We start from the raw sequence: 12,913 nt of genomic DNA on the forward strand, positions 1-12,913 counted from the left end.
AACACTGGTGTTGCTCAACTTTTAAAGTTTTTGATGTTCAGCTTCATTTTATGGTTTCAGTATTCATTTTTCTTTTCTCAGCTGATGCTGAACAACTTTTCATGCTTCTGGCCAATTTGGCAGTGTCAGTTCTCATCTTTTTACAATTACTTGTATTAATATATATTTTTCTTCAGGATGCATATACTTTGTTGTTACATATTTTGGATACTTATTGCCAGTTGTATGACTGCAGATATTATTCTATTATGTGGCTTGGATTTTTACTCTTTTATGTTATCTTTTTAGTTATAATTTGTTTTTCATTGAGGATTAAACCCAGGGTCTTGTGTATGCAAGGTGAGAACTCTATCACTGAGTGACATCCCAGGCCTAGCTATGATATTTTTGAGACATAAATATTTTCATTTTTGTGACAGTATAATTAATAGTTTTTCTTTATGTTTAATGTAAAGTTTTGACTTTATTGAAGATCATGAAAACATTGTCTTATACTATCACCTATAAATTTATGTGGTATAATCTTCTTAGTGAGATTTTTACACAACATGGAATAAATTTTATATATTATATGAGATAAATGATGGATTACATTTCTTCCAAACTGTTAGTCAACCATATGTGCATCACTTATTGAAAAAGCTATGTTTTCCTTAATGTCATATAATGTTCCTACTGTCATAGTTCAAGGGATCATAGGTCTATGATTTTGTTTCTGAGTTGCAGGGTTTATCATGGTCTTGTCTTGCATGAATACCACACCTAAATTATGATAGGGCATAAAAAGTGTTGATTTCCTTTAAAGATTTTCTGCTATTTTTTCTAGAATGTGTTTTTGCTCTTACTGCTTTGTCTTTTAACTGGTATTTAGAAACAGCCCATCACACTGCATAGAAATCACTACACACATACTTTGCTTTTAGGGTTTTGATCAACCTTGCATTAAGTCTATAAACCAATTTTGTAGGATTCAACATCTTTAAAGTCTGAAGCATTCCAAATGTCATAAACATTCTACTCTTCCAATTAAACCTTGTACAATAACCCTTGCCTAACTTTCATATTTTACATAAAATTTGGAATTTTTGCAAGACTTATTTCCAGATATTTTGTATTTCCTGATGCTATCACAAATTATACAATTTCATTTTCTAATATTTTACTCTAAGTAAATATATATGCACATAAATAATGTAAAGTTGCTAAATCATATATGAGATTTCAACAACTTTTCTATCATTCTTATAATTTATCTGTAGTTTTTAAAAATTTTTGTACATGCCATTATTTAATAAAAAATAATGAAAGTTTTGTTTCTTCATGTCTAATCCTGAACATTTTCATGGCTTCCTGTTGCTTTTCCACATTATTCATAAAGTTCAGAACAATATTGCAAAGGCCTAGTCACAGTGGCTCCCTGGTATTAAGAACCTCAGAAAAGAAAATTTCCATCATCGATTGCATTTATACCAGTGTTTTTATTAATGTAAACCTCCTTTCAACTTAATGATAGCCTCTTCAACTTTTATTGCAAAGATTTTTTAAAATAATGAATTGTTGAACTCTATCCAATTTTTGAGTGGGTCTAAGTTTATTACTTACTGAGAGAAGTATGTTAAAATCTCCCTCAATGATTGTGCATTTACTTATTTGGGGGGTAACTGTATTGATTTTAGCAACAAATATTTTAATCTATATAATGAAACATTTAAAGACTTAGAGTTGTTATATTTCCTCATAAATGAAAAATGTCCTCATTATGAAGTGATCCATTCATGAGCTATACTCATGGCTGTAGAGTCTATTTTGCTCAGTATAAATGCACTGATACTAGGTCAGGATTTATTTTCCATGTATTTACTTGGAATCATTTACATTCTCATGGTCTATATGTCCCATAAAAAACTTACACATTGACAACTTTATATTCTCTAATAATTTTTATTAATTAAAACATTTATTTCACATGTTAATCTGGATTTATATCTCTCATCTAGCCCCAGTGGCCTAATGGATAAGGCACTGGCCTCCTAAGCCAGGGATTGTGGGTATATCTTTCATTAAATTTGAGCTTGCTCTTCTAAGATATTTTAAATGTCTTAAATTTATAGGATGATGTTTTAATCATTTCATTTTAATTTCTAATAAATAATTATGTACCATCAACCTACCATGGTTTATTTAACACTTTCCTATTTATACTTCTTCATTTTTACTATAATGGAATGTATGCGTGTGTATTCCCATTTGTTATTATGTTCTAGGAAGACAGTTTCTATAATTTTAGAAGATGAAGTTTTTTAAAATTTTATTTTCAAATTGACAAATAGTAATTATGAGCTACAGGGAGATGTTAGATACATGGATCCACTGTATTATGATTACATTAGGCTAACTAGCACGCTTGTTTCACATACATAATTGTTTTGTGGTGAGAACACTTAAAACCTGTTTTCACTGATGTTGAAATGTACAATACATTGTTAACTTACTATAGTACTACACAGATCGCTAGCACTTATTCCCGTCTCACTGGAACTCGCCCCTTCGATTAACATCTTCTCTTTTCTTATCCACCTTCCCCACTCTCTTCCCAGCATCTGGTAACTGCCCTTCTAGTCTCACACTTCCGTGAGTTTCACATTTTTAGATTTTGCATGTAAGTGAGATCAGGCAATATTAGCTTTCTGTACTGGGCTGTTGATTTTTAGGGGTCTCTTACAGCATTCTGTTGTTAAAATGCATTCCATATTAAAGTGTATCTCAAAGTGAAGTGGTTATCATTTATAATATGGGAATAATAATACCCCCATCATACAGATGTCAGACTGTAACAATTTAATGTATACTTAGATACAATCCCAAAGTACACTCTAACTAAATACCAAAAGCAGCCTCCTCAGGCCATTTCTATCATTCCCATTCCTGCTAACGTGTTTGTGCACATTTCATTATAATCGAATGAGTCCAGAGAGATGAGACTGCCAGGTAAACATGAGCCCCCTTTCCTGCCCTGTGGCCCACCATCTCCTCTGGTCATTTTCACTGTGTCTAATCGTTGACATTACTTAATATACAATTAGTACAATTTCTTAAATCATAAATTTTCAAATTGTTCTTCCTTTCAGTATAACAGAACTCTAGCTCTAGCTTGAAACTGAATGTTATGATTTGCTTAAATTCCAAATATGTGATACATTACACTGCGAATATAAAGGGTGGCCCCAGCCCCACTGCTGACCTGCAGGGTGATTCCAGATAACTCCACCCACCTAGTCATCTGGACTGTGGGAAAGTAAAAATGCTTGTCCTGAAGCTACTGGGCTTGCTGTGAGAACTGGATCTGATCTGGCCAAGAGCAAGCAAGTGCGCCTGAGTGTGTGCAGACGGGGCGTGCACACGTGAGGGGTGGTCCAGGAGAGCCTAGGTCTAAACTTCTGGGAACACATTCCTGAGCTGTGTCTCCAGCTGCTTTCCCTCAGCTTGGTGACTGTGAACAGAGCCCTTGAGGTCTGAGAAACTTTGTTAGTCCATGAGTGCAAAAGGATGAGAGAGAAGGATAACATTTCTTTCTCTATAGGGAACTTTCAACATCTTTGAGGAAACAGAATTTCTTTTGATCACAGAACAGAAAGGATATTAACCATGGAGTGCCCACCAGGGAGAGGGTGTCAGTGAATTGGCCCTTGGAGAGGACAAGGGCCCTTGGTCAGAGAGAAGCTGTCGGAGGTGACAGGATGGGTGACAGGAGGTGACAGTGATCAGCCTCGAGCCCAGCACCAGATCTGCTGTATTTGTGAGGCTTCACTGCAGCTTCCACTGTGCTCCCAGGGATGGACAGGAAAGACGCCTCTGGAGACTAAAAAACAAAGCCCATAGCAGGGTTTCTTGCAAAGCCAGCAGGGCAAGGCAGGCAACCTTGTGTCAGTTTGGGGATCAGGGGAGCACCCGCTGCACCCAAGGAGTCTTACACTTAGCTGCAGCCCTGTGCGCGAAGTGGGTGCGGGTGGGGGTGTGGGTGCAGATGTGCCCTGTGCTGGGGTGCTCAGTAGAAGAGTAGGAGGACCTGGACTACCAGGGGTCTATGGACAGAGTGGAGGCAACAGGGGTAAATAGTCACCCTTTTCCCATTAGGAGTGACTCAGCCTTGGGTCTCTCCCGAAGCTGCTCTGTCTGAACAGGGCTGTCACAGGGCTGTGAAGAGTTGACTCTGATACGTATCCCTCTGTGTGTTAGAGGGCAAATTTGTAGAAATAATAAGTTCCCCAGAGTTGAATGCGTGACTCAGCTTCAAAAGGAACCCCAGGCCAGTCCTGGTGGGGCCACGCTAAACCCCTCTGAAAGAGGGATGTGCATGGTGGCGGCTGCTCTGGGTCTCCACAGGGAAAGAAAATCTGCTTAAAATCAGCCTCGCCCTTGTCTCAAGCTGCTACTTCTGTCTCTCTCCTTCCTTTCCCCACTCTCTCCTCCTCTTCCTCTTTTTGGGAAAATAATGTCCCTTTCTTTCCTTCGCCTCCCAACCCCAGCCTACGGGTCCTAGTTCATAGAGCCCCCAGACCACTGTGAGGAAGCAGGGGCTGCTGCTTACCCTAGTGAGATGGGCTCATTTCTGGCACAGGAATGAAAAGATGAAGCTGGAGAGGATTTGTTCTGAGTGACTGTCAGGGTCAAAGTCTCTCCCATATTTCACTCCTTCAGAACTGATCACTGAACTCTTTTCAAACTTGTCCCTGGACCTTACACCCCAAAGCTGTGGTTGCTGACAGCAGCTTGGAATTCTGGCACTGCAGAAGAAACTCTGCCCCTGTACCCAGTAACTTCCTGGAGAGGGGAGACAGTCGTCTCCTTCCTGTGTATCGCCTGCAAAGGTGGCCAAGGATGAACACAAGCCAGCGTGACTGCCCTATGACAGAGCTTTGGGGCCTCAGAGTGAGTCTGTTAGCCCTTGAAGGGAGTGGGCTCCATCCCCAGGATCAGGCGTGGGGCCCTTTTAGAATGCAGGTCAAGCCTCTGAGTCTGTCCTCCAGCTGGTGAGAAAGCATCTCTGCTTGTGGCAGAGATAGGGTCTTGAAACTTTATGGAAGCAGCACGAATGAAACATAAACATGCCTTCTCCAGATGCTTGGGGCTCTGTTTACAGATTACATCTCAGGATGTGTACATCTGATGTTCTTATTCCAGGACGTTGATGGCAGGGGGACTTGTGCAGTGATGGCTCTGTCCCGTGAATGTCTGATGAACTGTTGGGGTGTGAAAAGGACAGGGAGACACACTAGGGGCTCCGTGTGAGAGACATCGGCTGCGAGCTGGAATGACAGGTTATTTAGAGTGCACCCAAGTGGGGTTCAGTGAACCCTGCAAGACCTAAGCCCTCTTTTCTATTGCAACGCCAGGCAGCATGATCTTGACAAACAGAATAACGTGTGCAAGCTATTGACACTGTGATTCTTAAGCTGTCTAATGTAGTCTAACAACATTTCTAGGGAGCTGTGTGTGTTTAAATATTACTTCAAAATTTATCGTTAGTTCAGAGGTCAGCTAATTACAGAACTGTGCAGGTGCTGAGGACTTGCGAGGTCTCCCAGAGGTAGCTGGATCATTTCCTTGGTGGCGTTTCTGGAGGGAACCCTTACAGGCGGCCATGGGTAAACTTGCAGGGGCCTCTTGGATTTATGGAACACTTAGAAAATCTGTATTGTGCCCAACACTGAGCTAGATGGTGGAGTGAGAACAGACAAGTTGATTCGCAGTCTCACTGAGGTGGTGCTTAGTCTCACTGGGAGTTGAGACAGACTCACAGGAGACAAATACATGGAGAAATGAAAGCGGATGTGGTGCAAGACATAGCCAGACATGGAGGAAGCACTAAGACTGATCAGTGTGCCTTCTTCTCCATCGCTGAGTAGAATGGCAACTTCAAAATATACGCCTCAGATGACCCAACTTGAGATGCAGCCAGGGCGACCTGGTAGCAGTGCCTTCGGTGTCTCACTGTGTTTCCTGTTGGGCTGACCCATGTGGTACTGCCTGGAGAAAGAGCAAACACAAACGGATTTGCCCTGGCATTTCTTTTTTTTAATTTTAAAAATAAAAGGAGGAAAACATTAACAGACAAACAACCTTTTACAAAATAGCAAAAGAACAGCACAGACAATACAGAGTGTGACTTGGGTAGCTGAAATCATGGCGGCGTTCCTGGGCTGCCCCTCGTCCTCAGCTCTGTGGCTTTCACCAGCTCTGTTGGACTGCGGGTAGCATATGTGATAGAGCTGGAAAGCAAAAGAAGAAATGCCTTTGCTTTCCAGCTCTATCACATATGCTACCCACAATCCAAAAGAGCTGGTGAAAGCCACAGAGCTGAGGACGAGGGGCAGCCCAGGAACTCCGCTATGATTTCAGCTACCCAAGTCACACTTAGCTAAGTCCTCCCCTTTTGGTTAGAATAATCCAGAGTTCACAAGTCAACCAATTCCGGTGTCTAAATAAGTAGAAAGAACAGTTCTGAAGCAAAGGATTGCTCTAAGCTTAAAAAGTTGTTATAAACCTTTATTTTTCCTGAACTTCATTTTATAAGCAAATATAGCATAAATTTATATAGACTAGTGAATGTAAGAAAGCAATATAGAAAGCAAATATAAGATGCATATGTAATTTTACATATATAAAATTTTAGTTATTTCCAGAATATTTTACTAAATATAAAACTGCTTTAAAATAACATTTTTTCTTTGTCTTATTTGACATCTAAGAAAATAATAAAAATATTTCAGCTCTTTAAAAACCATTCTAACTGAAACCATGCCAATAAGAATGGAGACACTGGCCTTATGCCTACTTCGGTGGCTACTAATGCAGCCAACATCTACCCACCACATCTGCATGCCAAACGTAGTGTCAAAAATAAGATGGGGTGAATCAGGCATGGTTCCTGCCCTTTATACCCACTTGATTTTTAAGCGGCTGTCACTGTGGAGGACTCTTTATGGGTATCTCTTTGAAGGATGAAAAGTTCCCCAGGAAATACTATCCAACATCTTTCCTACGTGCTCCTTCATGACTCATACTGAAAACTTCCAGGCTGACATGAGCCTGAAAAAAAAAGCAAGCAAGAAAAACGAGAAGTAAATACATGTGATAATAAATTTGAGATCATAAACCTTGGGATTCTTTTTATAATACCACGCACTTCAAACTTAGGCAGTATTTTTCATTCGGCGTGGATTTAAAGGTAGCTCAGAGAAAACACAGGATTAACTCTAAGTAGTAGGGTAGTAAGCACGAGCCAAACTCCCAAATAAACACATCAGAGACTCGGTCTAAAAAAAGACAGGACACAAATAACCTTCTCTTGATGTGCCTACAGTTTCATTTAACTGTTCCAGGTCATGAACTAATTTGCCAAAAAGAGGTTAACTCCCGAGCAGTGAGACAGCCTTTCAGGAAACAGGCTCCAAACACACTGCCCCTGGAGGCTGGGCTGCGGGAGGCCCTGCCCAGCAACGACTCTCGAATGAGCGCTTTAAAAACTCTTAGTGTAAGTGGGGGACCGCGCAATGCTTTAGGACCTTGGAGACTATGGGCCTTAACAAACATGGGCTTGGCTGTTGCCCAAATACAAAGTCTCCAAGTCTAAGAATTGGCCTAAATAAACGCGTTTTGAGAGGCTGCGTGACCTTGGACAGCCTACTTCCCCTTCCAAGGCTAGGTGTCCTCCCTAGAGGCAGAGTTTAGAGGGGTGGCTCTCCGGGTCCCTCCCCGGACACAGAGGCCTCTTTCCCTGAGGATTCTTCACAGGAAGGCTGGCCTTTGCTCCAACCTTCCAGCTGAATGCAAACAAAAAAGTAGCCAAGGTCCTGGGAGCTCAGCTGGAGTGTGCTTTCCATTCAGGATAATCCTGCAGAACTCGGGCTGGAGGCTGAGTAGCAGCATTATATCCTTTCCAGGCAAGGGCCTAGGTTCTCTTTTCAGGTGCCATGGTCCCCCTGTCACTGTGGATCTCGTCATTTCTGGCCTCGTCTGACCTAAGTCTGTGCACGCTGGTTTCCCCGCATATAGATGTTACTTACTGGGGGCTTTGTTATTCGTGCACAGTCCTAGGCCTGGCTCCTAAAGACTCTCCCTAGTATGCCTGGGTACTTTGGGCTAACAAACACCTGAAGGACTTGCTGATTGAACTTTTCTGGAGTTGGGGCTGATCTTCTTCCCAGATTCCTATTCCTGGGAGCTGGGGCCTCTCAGATGTTGGGATGCACATGAGAAAGGACCTGAAGGAACTCAATCAAAATTTGATGGATAAGTGAACTGATGAAGAAGCAAGGTGTATACAGTAGGAAAGGCAGTTACCATCATGGCCTACCTGACACTGGACTCAGGGAGAACTTTCCAGGCAATTCATGAGAAGTCAGGGTGAGTGGAAGAGACGGTCCAAGACAGGTTCAGAGCTGGGGCTGCAGTGGGCCACCAGGAAGAGCGCGCCTCTTGTCCAGCAAGCACATTAGGTCACAGGGAGTCCCTAAGCCTCTATGATATTTTAAGCTACATCCTTCAAAATGTTAAAAGTGGGATTACAGTGGGAATGACTGTCAGTTTGCTGCCGTCCTAGGGAGCAGTGCATGACAGCCTGCTTGGGCCGAGAGAGCATGGGACTTCTCTAGGTGGAACTACCTGGAGCTCACAGAGAACGAGCAGCCCGGTGTGTTGTGGGGGGGATAAAACAGTTCACAGGCTGCTACTCTTCTGTGACATAGCTTTTATGAGGGGAGAGCAAGAATATTAAGCTCATTGCTTCCAGATGGGAAGGTTGGACAAGACAGAGAGGCCTTGGCTCCCAAAGCCTGGACGCTGCAGTGCGATATGGATGTGACATATTGAAGCAATCGGGATAGGAGATCTGGCTTTGGCCAAAACTGTCAGATAGATACTTTTTAAAACATTACATGGTTTGTAACAAGGCTTTGTGTATCTCTGGGAAGGCAGGCGGTGGGGAAGTACGCTTCCTTTGTTGGGTTTCTGGAGCTCCTCTCCTTCCACACAGGAGGACTCAGCCCAGGCCCTGCAGTGCAGCTCGCGCTGGGCTCGCTGAGCCAGGCCGGGGTTCGCCCAGAGCGGGGTCCTGGGCCCAAGGAGCCTGGAATCTGCTCAATAAACCATCTTCTACAGAGCGAATCCTGGGAGAGATACTTTGGGCTGTCTGGTGGGACCTCAGCCACCAGAGGGCGCCAGTGCCCGCCTCATCCCGACAGTCCAGGCCCTGCCCCTCTTTTGTTCAGGCCCAGTCCCCCCTCTGCCTTCCTGCCCATACCGTGCACCAAAGCAGGACGGGGCGGGGAGAACACCCAGACCCTGTCCCTGAGGACCCTGTCCCTGGGGACTCCCTTCCCCGAACTCCCCTAGCTAAGAGAGCCCCCCTAACCCATCTCCCGGAACCCCCCAGCAGAGAGACCCACACCCCCTGAGGATGCTCCTAGCGGGTCCATGTGCACCACCACGGAAGAAGCCCGCTGGAGCTACCCTTGGAAGCCTGGACCCCAAAGGTGCCGGCTAGCTGTAACTCCCTTAGAAGAGAGGCCCCCTTCTCTAAGTTCACACCTGAGAACACGTCCCAGCAACCCCCACCCGCCCAGACCCGTGTCTGCTTCACATTTCAAAGGCTGGGAACTGTTAAGCTTGTATTTTGATTAAAATTTTGTATTAGCTTTTTTTCACCCCTTTCGATGTAATTTCAGGATATTTAATTTCAACCAATCATCTTTGGGGAAGGGGAGCCATTTGATGTGAAACAGCACCCAGGGAAAGCTGGCCAAGTTAGAAAGCTGAGCGGCTCCGGGCTGCAGAGATGTGACAACTGAAATCTCTTTTGTTCTCCCAAGCAGGGTCTGAAACCAAAGCCCTTCAAGGAGAGGGAATTTCCTCTGGGCTTTGAGTCAAGGACCGGTCCTCTCCAGACACCACCTTAGTACTCTTGGGGGCCCAAGCGTGTCCCTGGAGAGGATGCCCAACAGTTGCCCTGGCCACTGAAGTTCACTGAGAAAAACAGCAGGACCTTTGGAAAAGCTGGTTTTGGAGAAACCACAGTGGACATCAGTTACAACCTCCTAGGTTCGGTGGAACGCAGCATCAGGGCCTGGGTTACACTAAGAAGAATAAAGGAACAATTGGCGAGCATTTCTCCCCAGTCCCACCCTGAGTGCTGTTCTAGGATGCAGGGCCTGTGTTCAAATGTCTGTGGGGCCAGCAGGAGTGAAAATGGAATTATGGGGAATGCTTGGCCTATGGTGGGTATAGAATAACATTGTTGTTGACTGATTAATAAAAGTGGGTCTGCTAGGAGACCATGTGGAATCGTGGGAGTCACGTCAAACCTGAAGGTACATGCCCTGCCTCTGATGTTCAAATTGCTGCTTTTTAAAGCATTAAAAAGCCTTGGTGCTATGAATGTATTTCTTGGTATCCACTTCACAAATGTTGGGAGTACTCGAAGGACCAAGGAAAGAGAAATAAGTGTGGTGGAATAGGAAGTCCCAAATACACAGTCAGCCCTGATTGTAATTTCCTGTTTTTGCTCAAAGGACAGTTGCACTTGTCATTCTGCTGGACCACTTTGGGCGAGGCGCGCTCAGCCACACTGGAAACCATGTAGAATGACCAAGCAGCCCTCTCTGTTACAGGCCCCTTGGCGATGACACCCTGTTGGGCCAGTGACAAGTACTGTATCTTCATTTTCCGCAAAAGCCCCTCTCAGCACAGCCATGAGGTAACAAGGGAGTGTAAGGGACAGCCAGCCTGATCTTAGACCTACTCGTGGGCTTGGGCTTGGTTCCTCCAGTCGGGGTCACACTCACCGCCGTTCTTCTTACTCCCCAATGCTGACTCTGAGGACCCAGGGAAGATGCCATACAAAAAGGCTTTGTAAACTGTAGTATGCTGAACAAATATGGAGTTCATCCTGCCCAGTTTAGGAACAAAAACTAGAAAAGTCCTTTAACTGACGTGGACTGTTGGCATGGTTTTCTCCATAGTTGAATACAATTCCTCCATGGAGAGATCAACATTTATTTTTCCTTCCTGATACTTCTGACAAAATAATGAGTCCAAAGTTCACATCTGTGTGTTACCTCCAACTCTGACCTCCAGCCAGGCATTCCCTTCGCCTCCCCTCCCCTCTGCGTCTTCTGCCCTCACGGGTGTGAGTCATCCTCAGTCCATTGCTCATTGTGTTCAGTAGTTTCTGAACTCACCTCAAGTATATCTGGCCCCAGGTGTCCTGAGTTAGGTTTTAGGTGAAGGTACCATACTTCACTCCGGAGTTCAGGAAAACCGCTCCAAGCAGTTAAGGAAGGCTGTGGCCAAGGCCAGCCCCTGCTGTCAAAGCCCTGCATTGCTCGCTGCTCGGGTAGAGGCAGATGCTTAGAGTTATGTTTCCAATAAGAGCCATGGATTTGCACTGCCTGATGATCAAAGACAAATTCTTAAGCCTGGAATTTGAGGCTATCCAAACCTGGCAATCTCTTTCTTGCCTTTTCCTCCTCTGTTTCCTTATGTGCACTCCGGGCCTCAGTCGTCTCTTCTGTGTACATGTCCTGTATTTTATACATCCCGCTCTCATGCACAAATATTTCTGTTTGAATGTTGTCCCTTGAATGTCTGACTGCCGTGAGCATGAGTACCGGGGCGATATTTTTCTATTCCTCCATGTCAACAGGGAGACAGGGGCAGGATGGAGCATTCCCTATTTCCAGGAGGAGAGAAAATTAGAGGGTCATTTCTGGTCCTTTTCCTCCATCTTTCTCTTCTTTCCAAGAGTGAAGATGTGACTGGGACCAAGGCCTAAGCAGTGTGGCCTCAGGCTCACTCTTCTACAGGGCACCTCCTCACCCAGCTGGCATATGTAGGGCTCCTTGCCTGGCTCCCTCCCACTCTCCCCTGTGGCCAGAGCACAGGGACAGTCAAGAGCCCTGCTCTCAGTGCAAGTCCCTGCTTGGGGACACGCTCTGAGCACATGCTTTGGACCTAGCTCTGTCCTCATGAGTGTCATCTGAAACTTTGACTACAAGTCCTGGGGTTGGGGTCAATTTTCCTATCCTGAGTCACCTGATTGATGATGGCGGCTGAGAACCTTCTGTAACTGGTTCGTTGTACTGAGCATGTCAGAATGCCAAAGGAGAAGAAGGATGCTATTATCGGGGTCCTCAAACTTTAACCCCATGTCTTCCATGGCTTCTCTGTATCACCCCTTTGGTCCTGCTCTTTGCACGTGTGCTCTATGACTTCCATTGTTCTTCATCAGTCTATTCTTTAGCTTAAACACAGATTTACAGGCATTTGGGACCCCTTGCTTTGAGGATGTGATGGAAGTCACATTTCAAGTTGTAATTTCCTCTGACAATGCAGTTCTTGGAATTGCCATGGTGCAATGAGAACAACATTGGATGTGAAGCCTGGATCCAGGTCTCAGGCTGGGGCCTACATCATTTGAGACCCTACTAGACACAGCAGTAGTACTAAGTAGATGTTTATTGAGAGGAATCTCAAGATAGGCATTTACCTTCATTATCTTTTTTGTAATGAAAACTGCAGAAACTTAAAGACAAAACAATAGCAAAACCAAAAATAAAGAATCTGCAAGCAGCTCAGGGTTACACAGCAGGCACTGATGGTCCTCCTGCTTCTCCTGCCTTGTCCCTCATACTCTTTCTGTGCCTTACCATGGGCCCTGAAGAGACAAACAGACCAATGGGACAGGTCTGTAGCAGTGTGAGGCAGCAGGTGGTAAACTCCAGAATCAGTTCTCCCTGCTGTTCCATGCAGAGATAATCCCTGCACCCTTGGGCCCTCCTGGCAGCTGTGCAGAAAAGGCTAGAGTCCCTGGTCCTGCAGAGGGAGCCTTGGACAGGCTGAGCTGATTAAGAAGGAC

General features: G+C 44.6%; 1 long non-coding RNA gene across 1 annotated transcript; it reads right to left on the reverse strand.

The window, feature by feature from the left end:
- Positions 1-2,281: 2,281 nt before the first annotated feature.
- LOC102009931 lies at positions 2,282-7,068 on the reverse strand. Its single transcript, XR_263423.2, has 2 exons — positions 6,946-7,068; positions 2,282-6,027 (listed from the first exon to the last, which is right to left on the reverse strand). It is a non-coding gene; the product is annotated as an uncharacterized LOC102009931 (long non-coding RNA).
- Positions 7,069-12,913: the final 5,845 nt, after the last annotated feature.

The sequence above is a fragment of the Chinchilla lanigera genome, unplaced genomic scaffold (genome assembly GCF_000276665.1).
Source record: "Chinchilla lanigera isolate Chin_1 unplaced genomic scaffold, ChiLan1.0 scaffold00068, whole genome shotgun sequence".
NCBI lineage: Eukaryota > Metazoa > Chordata > Mammalia > Rodentia > Chinchillidae > Chinchilla > Chinchilla lanigera.